Genomic DNA, 7,266 nt, shown 5'->3' with positions numbered 1-7,266 from the left:
GTTGATAATGGCAAGAAAATAAGCAAAGAAGCAAGGTCGACAATGGTGGTTTTCGCCTGTTTGTCGCACGTTTGGAGAAGACGAAGTGAGAATGGGGAGCTTCCCATTCTCGCGTCTTTTACAGAAAAAAAAAAGGAAGCTCCCTTCCCTCACCAAGGTGCTCGCGCCTCAATGAGGCTTCCCCCTTGCTTTTCCAGCGGAATTTTGGACTTTGGCCCAATTTCCCTACATAAACTATCAAACTTCAACAAAGGCGACCAAAACCGCCGTTTCATTTTCAGTTCAAAAATAATAGTGAAATTCAAATTCACTATTCCTTCAAAATTCAAACAGACGATGAAAACCGCCATTTCATTTCAAAAAATAATAGTGGAATTTCAAATTCACTATTTCTTCAAATTTCAAATGACGGCGATTAAAACCGCCATTTCATTTCAAACAACAATAGTGAAAATTCAAATTCACTATTTCTTCAAATGTCAACGGCGGCAACATAAACCGTCACTTCAAAAACAATAATAGTTAAATTCAAAATTTGCTATTTCCGCGGCGGCGTCACAAGCCCCATCTGTCAAAAACAAGCAGGTAGCGGGATCCAAACCCGCTATCCCCTCAAACATTCAACACAAGCACTGAGATCCCCCAACAGATGTAGGGGGCTTCCTCGCGAAGCCCGCTATTTCAAAATAAGCCCATCCAACGCGGCTATTTCCACGGTCGATCAATCGACCCTTCATTATGGCTGGCGGGCCTTACAATCGCACAATGGCTGGCGAGCCTTACAATGCGCAGTGGCTGGCGAGCCCTTTCATATACGCACAATGGCTGGCGAGCCTTATAACGCGCAGTGGCTGGCGAGCCCCTTCATATACGCACAATGGCTGGCGAGCCTTACAACGCGCAGTGGCTGGCGAGCCCCTTCATACACGCACAACAGCTGGCGAGCCTTTGTCCGCAAACAATATAAATTGAGGACATATCCCGAAGATGCCTCGGGTATGACTCTTCCACACAGCTGGCGAGCCTTTGTCCGCAAATAGGACACAACTCAAGGACATATCCCGAAGATGCCTCAGGTATGACTCCTTTTTATGGCTGGCGAGCCTTTATACGTAGTCTAACAGACTTTAAACGACTCGCACGGACAGTCGACAGACTCTAAACTGTTCCCGACGACAGGTCCTTGGCTCGTACCCTCGGGTCGCTTTGGCGTCGCCCTTCTCGACGGCAGGTCCTTGGCCCGAATCCTTTCGAGCCGCCTCGACGTCGCTTAGGTCTCCAGGTTGTAATCCTCGATTGACCTAGGGACTCTACTTTGACTTTCGCCCTGTCCAAGCCTCAGTCAAAGTAGGGGCTCTTTAGATACCCAGTATCTGTTGAGACTCCAACAAACACCCGATGATTATCGGACTACAACATGCTTAGGAATTGCAACATTTGATCGACAGTTTGTGTACAAATTTACGTCGGAAAACTTAAAACAATTTCGAAAATAAAACATTTCAAAACTTTTAAATAGTACCTGGAGTGTTTAATGCATGACGACGGGGTCGCAATGACACTAACTAGAGTCAAAACCGACACCGGACCAAAAACCGACTCAAAATTCAAATCCCGACTCCAACAACGAGTCAAACCGAGTCAAACGCAAAAAACAAAACCATTCAAATGCTTCTATGTTAAGATTTCCCGGAATCTTACATAGTCAAGTACCAAACATGTTCATCCAAATCCTAGGATAAAACTAATCATGATTGCACTTGTGTGAAAGCGACAAGACACCTCGAAGACGTGCTACATGGCTCGCGCCTCTTTGACCAACCCAGGTGGCCACGTCGCTCAAAACTCACACAACCACTCATTTTCCTATAAATACCCCTCAAATGCAACCATTTGAGAGTTACGCGAGTGTCCGCCCCCTCACCTCTCCCTTAAAATTCTCGACTCGACTTCCTAAGTCACAATCCGACACGTGTTTACGACCTACCGATTGTAAACACAAGCCTTACACATTGTTTGGTACCGTCATCGTGCATTAAACCACTTGACCGACCATCTCGACCACTACACCATCACTAAACTTAACAAAACAATCTTTTTACTTACCAAAACGGTTTTAAACCGAGTTTTCCGACCAAACGAGTTGATACACTTATGTCGATTTCTCGCCATAAGCCTAGCATATAAGTATGAGGGTGTAAAAATCTTCTTTTATCATGTTTTCATTTGTTCTATGAGTATAACATGCTAAATCATGCATAACATGGTCCAAAACATGGGAAGAATGAGCCAAAACCGGACTTTTGGTTGAGGCAGAGGCTACTTACATAGCAGATAGGCTCGCGCCTAAAGGACCCTGCCCAACCTTAAGTCCAAACCGTGTTTGGTCTCTTCATCTCTTTATTTTCATATTTGTAAACGGTTTTTAGCATTTCAAGTATTCTCAAAACCTTTTTTACAAGTTTTAACCATAAAACATTTTTCACCCTTGGTTCCTAATACCATGACGGTTTAATCCGTGTTTCGGTGATAATATTTGGTTAATTACATTTAAAAGGTATTTTAAAGCCTTTTATTTCATTTATTTACATTTTGAAGGGTATTTTAAAGCCTTTAATCATTTCTTTACATTTTCAAAATAAATGTATTAGTCACCAACACAAAGTCATCTTTGGTTCCATATACCATGTCAGATTTTAACCCGAGTACGATGATGAATATTGACTAATTATATTTAAATGAACTTAAAACAATTAGTTCATAATCATTTTCAAAACTATTCATGTCAAGCTTGCAAAGTCGAACCCGACATCGAATATCGTCAAAACAATGACGATTATTCAAGTCTCGTACTTCAAATCAACACAGAGCGGCCTACACGGCCTTTTCAAACCAAAACGGGTCCAAATACCCATTTTTCAACACGTTTTACAAATGTTTTTCAATGGTCAGAATGCGTCTTCCATCGTTGACTGACGCGCGCCTAAACAGGCCATTACTTTTTCTGTTTTCAAACCAGGGGCGACCCTCTTGCATCGCCAATAGGCTTGCGCCTCTTCTAGCTGTCTCATGCAGGGTCTGTTCCCTTTCCAGCACTAGTCTAGGACGATCCCGACTTCGGTTAACCCGAATACAGGACGGATCAGATGACTAATTTGCTCATTCAAAAGTCGTATTTGAAAAACGTCTTACTAAGACAAATGGATCACGTTATGCATCGTAAACCTAACTCGGTAAATGGGTGTTTAATTTCCTTCTTTCATGCAAATCAACATTAAATCCAACTTGACATCTTATACTTGATACTTGGATTAAATCAACCGACATAGAAAGCTCTCACTTGTTAGGTTTAAACCAATGGATGCGCATTCATGCATTTAAACCGTTTTATCAACTTTTGCATTCAACCAACCATGATCGATCAGTAGAGCCCGCTACCGCGGGCGGGATTGGGTATCTGATTAAAGGGCTTCCCAATATGTACCTTCACCTCTTACTTAGAAACTTTGGATAGTGGATGACCTTATCCAGGGCGTACGAGAGTCATTCTAGAGATAGAATGCTAAAGAGGGACGATTCCTTATCTTTAGTACCTATGTCAAACCCTGCTTTGTGCTTCGTTTGACCGAGGTATAAAGTGGATTCGAACGGGTTCCAAGCATCCCACAAATGCTTGGTGGCGACTCCAAACATCTCTAATCGTTTCGAGACCCTTGCCAAGACGAAACTGACCGATCTAAAACGATCCGTGATGCGACCATAATTGGCGCATATTTAGCCCCCGAATTACCATTGTTTCTATGCTTTTTAGTGCCTATTTGGGTCATTTCTTATCTTTAGATCTTTGTTTTGCATATTCTTTGAGATTTTGATCCCTTGGTAGGAAAGGAGTAAGAATCTTACATTTTCATGGCAAAACGAGGCTAAATGGATCGTATTCAATGACCAAGCATCAAGGAGAGACAAGACTAGAAGGCCTTTGTACATAGCTAAGTAGAAGATCAATGTTGAGAAAGGATCCTTGAGTCCCCAAGGAAATCCCCAAGGATTCTATGAAGAAAAGGGAAGAAAAGAAGAAGGAATGACGCTGTAGAAGAATCCGAACGGATCATCCATGATCCGTCCGTCCGCCCAGCTCAATCCGAGCGTCCTTACCCAGGATCCGCTCGGATCCCCCAGGCCCAATCCGAGCGTCTTCTGCCTCCATCCGCTCGGATCGTCCATGCCCCATCCGTCCGTCTCGACCTCCATCCGCTCGGATCACGGTGACAAAGATGGTTTCGTCCTTCAAGTTACAAAATGGAGACGCCCTTCTCTCATTGAATACCAGAGTCTCCTTGCTCAACTTAAAAAGTGTAATTACTAGTTTAACCCTTAGTTAACCCTAATGCATCCTCCCTAATTTTCACTATAAATACCCCATTAGTCTAATTAGAGGAGCATGTTCTTCTTATCAATAATTAGTGTAGTTAATATCAATCAAATCTCTCTTCAATATTGTAATCAAATATTAATCAAGTTTTAATCCAAGTTTTAGTTCCTTAATCTCTCTCTTGTTCTTACTTTATTTTGGGTAATTGAAGATCATTTGGGTTATTATTGGGAGATTGACAACCTCTCAATCTAGGATTCAAGTACTTCTATTATTCTTGCTTTATTATTGGAATCATTAGTAGGTATAATCTCTTAATCCCTTTTTAATTATTGCTAATTACTTTCATTTATTCATCATGTTTCATTATGTTAGTATGATTGACAACCTTTCTAGCATGATCAATATGATAATGAGTGAGTAGTCTCTTAGCTAGGGTTTAATGGGTGATTAGGGGAAACCAACATGGGGATGATTCATGCTTAAATCAATATGCTTTCATATCTTATTTGCTTGCTTGTTTTGATCTTAATACATGCACATGTTATGTTTGATGAAATGCTAAGCCTATGAATCCTTGCATTTATTATCATCTACTATCTCTTCAACTTGACTTGTAAGACATAACCCAACTCGAGTCTTGTTAGACCATGCATGCATTGAGTAGGAAAGATTAAGTCGACTTGTAGGTGTTGTACAATCTATGTGATTCGGCTCCGGGACCCAAACTTTCCTAGGATCGTAAGATATAACCCAACTCGATCCATCACAACAATAATTGCTTGCTTATAATTTGAGAACATGTTTGTATGATCATATCCCATGAATCCCCTATGAACCCATGACACCCTAGTGCTTTTAATCAATTGTTTACACCCTTATTTCATTTACCTTGTTAGCTTATTTTCATTGCTATTTTAGTTTAGTAACCTTCTACATCAACCCAACTTGTGACACCCCTAGACACCCCTAGTAGCAATAGAAATCTTCGTTTTCAATACCCGTCCCTTGGGATCCGACCTTTACTTGCCCCTTTACTAATTGTAGAGTTGTTTGTGAAGTATAAATTGTGTTTTGTATCGACCATTGACCAACGACCACATATGCTTAATTGTGAACACCAAATGGCATCGATCAAAAATGGCGCCGTTCTGGGGACGGTGTTTAATTGATTTTAGATTTCTTTTGTTATTTTTAGTTGTGTCTTTTTCACCTTGGGGAAGTAAAACTCCTCAAGGAATGTTCTAATTGTTTTCTAGTTGTTTGATATTTTGCATGTCTAGAAGGTTACAAAGAAATTTGTTACCTTTTGACCGTGAAATCGAAAGAACCTTGACAAATAATAGGAGACTTGTTAGGAGGAATTTGGGAGGTGTTGGTGAAGTTGTTCAACCCACTAGTGAGTTTGTCAATCCTTTCGCAATAGAAGGAGAAGAGAACCCATTAAACAATACCACACAAAATCCACCTACAATGCCTAAATTCTCGTCACACTCTATACCCACCGAGGAGGATCTACCAAATGGTACTCCTACCCCACAACATCTTACCGGAAATTTTATTGCCAAGTCCGCCTTCATCCAACTAGTTGAGAGGAGCCAATTCGTGGGAATGCCTAGTGAGGACCCTCATTCTCATATGGAAACATTTTGTGATTATTGTGAAGCTATCTCTCAAACGGGCGTGACTCAAGACCAAATAAGATGGGTCTTATTTCCTTTTTCGTTAATCGGCACCGCAAAGCAATGGTTGAAGGGCCTTGATAAGGCCACCCTTGGAATAGATTCTTGGAAGAAGTTAGCTCTCGCTTTCTACAAAAAATTCTACCCACCGGAGAAGACCAATATGCTAAGAGCTCAAATCACGAGTTTTAAGCAAAGGGATGAAGAGTCTTTGTATGAAGCTTGGGAGCGGTTCAAAGGTGTTTGTCGCTCATGTCCTCACCATGGACTTAGCGAATGGTTTTTAGTGCAACAATTTTGGAATGGTTTATATGAAGATTCAAGGAACATCCTCAATATGGGATCTAATGGAATGTTCACCGAAGTTGATGACAATCAAACATGGAACAAGATTGAGGAAATGGCGGTCCATAATTCGCAATATAGTAGGCCTCGCAAGGCTACTAGAGGAGGAAAGTATGAAGTGGACACCGTTACTCAATTGGGTGCTCAACTTAGTGCTCACATTGACACAATCAACTTGAAATTTGAACAAGCTATGGCTAGGCTTGAGGAAAACTCAAAATCATCAAAGCATCATGTCAATGCCATGACGGCATCCTCATCAATCCCAAGCGGGATATGTGAGAATTGTGGAACCTTGGGTCATGACTCAAGTGAATGTAGGGGAACAACCGAACAAGTCAATGCTTTCCAAGCTTACAAAAGTGGCACCCCTTATTCAAATTTTTACAATGAAAACACCAAGTTCCACCCAAATCTCTCATACAAGAGCCAAAATGTTCAAAACCCTCAAACTACATACACTCCACCACCCATGAGAAATCAAAATCAAAGACCCTTTTTCAATCAAAACCAAGGCTACCAAAATCAAAATCCATACAATCACCACAATGACCAAAGTTTTGATGTCCAAAAAGCGGTCATTCAAATGCAAAAAAATCAACAAGAATTCTTCACCCAAATGCAAAAGGATAGCCAAGCAAAGGATACCACCATCAACAACATTCTAGCTCACACCAAGATGTTGGAAACACAATTGACCCAACTAGCATCTTCAAGCTCATCAAGACAAAAAGGGCAATTACCACCTCAAGGTAATCCCCCTAGACATGAAACGGTTAGTGCCATTCACTTGAGAAGTGGTACAAGATATGAAGCCCCGAAGAAGCAAGTTGAGAATGAAGTTGTGAGAGCTAGTGAGAATGAAGT

The 7,266-nt window shown here is 41.2% G+C and overlaps 1 non-coding gene across 1 annotated transcript; it reads right to left on the bottom strand.

Moving 5' to 3' along the window:
• Window positions 1-6,217: 6,217 nt before the first annotated feature.
• LOC141616664 (small nucleolar RNA R71) lies at window positions 6,218-6,324 on the bottom strand. Its single transcript, XR_012530997.1, has one exon. It is a non-coding gene; the product is annotated as a small nucleolar RNA R71 (small nucleolar RNA).
• Window positions 6,325-7,266: the final 942 nt, after the last annotated feature.

The sequence above is a fragment of the Silene latifolia genome, chromosome 11, assembly GCF_048544455.1.
Source record: "Silene latifolia isolate original U9 population chromosome 11, ASM4854445v1, whole genome shotgun sequence".
NCBI lineage: Eukaryota > Viridiplantae > Streptophyta > Magnoliopsida > Caryophyllales > Caryophyllaceae > Silene > Silene latifolia.
Note: the sequence above shows the minus strand (reverse complement) of the source record. Positions and strands in the feature narration are given on the sequence as shown.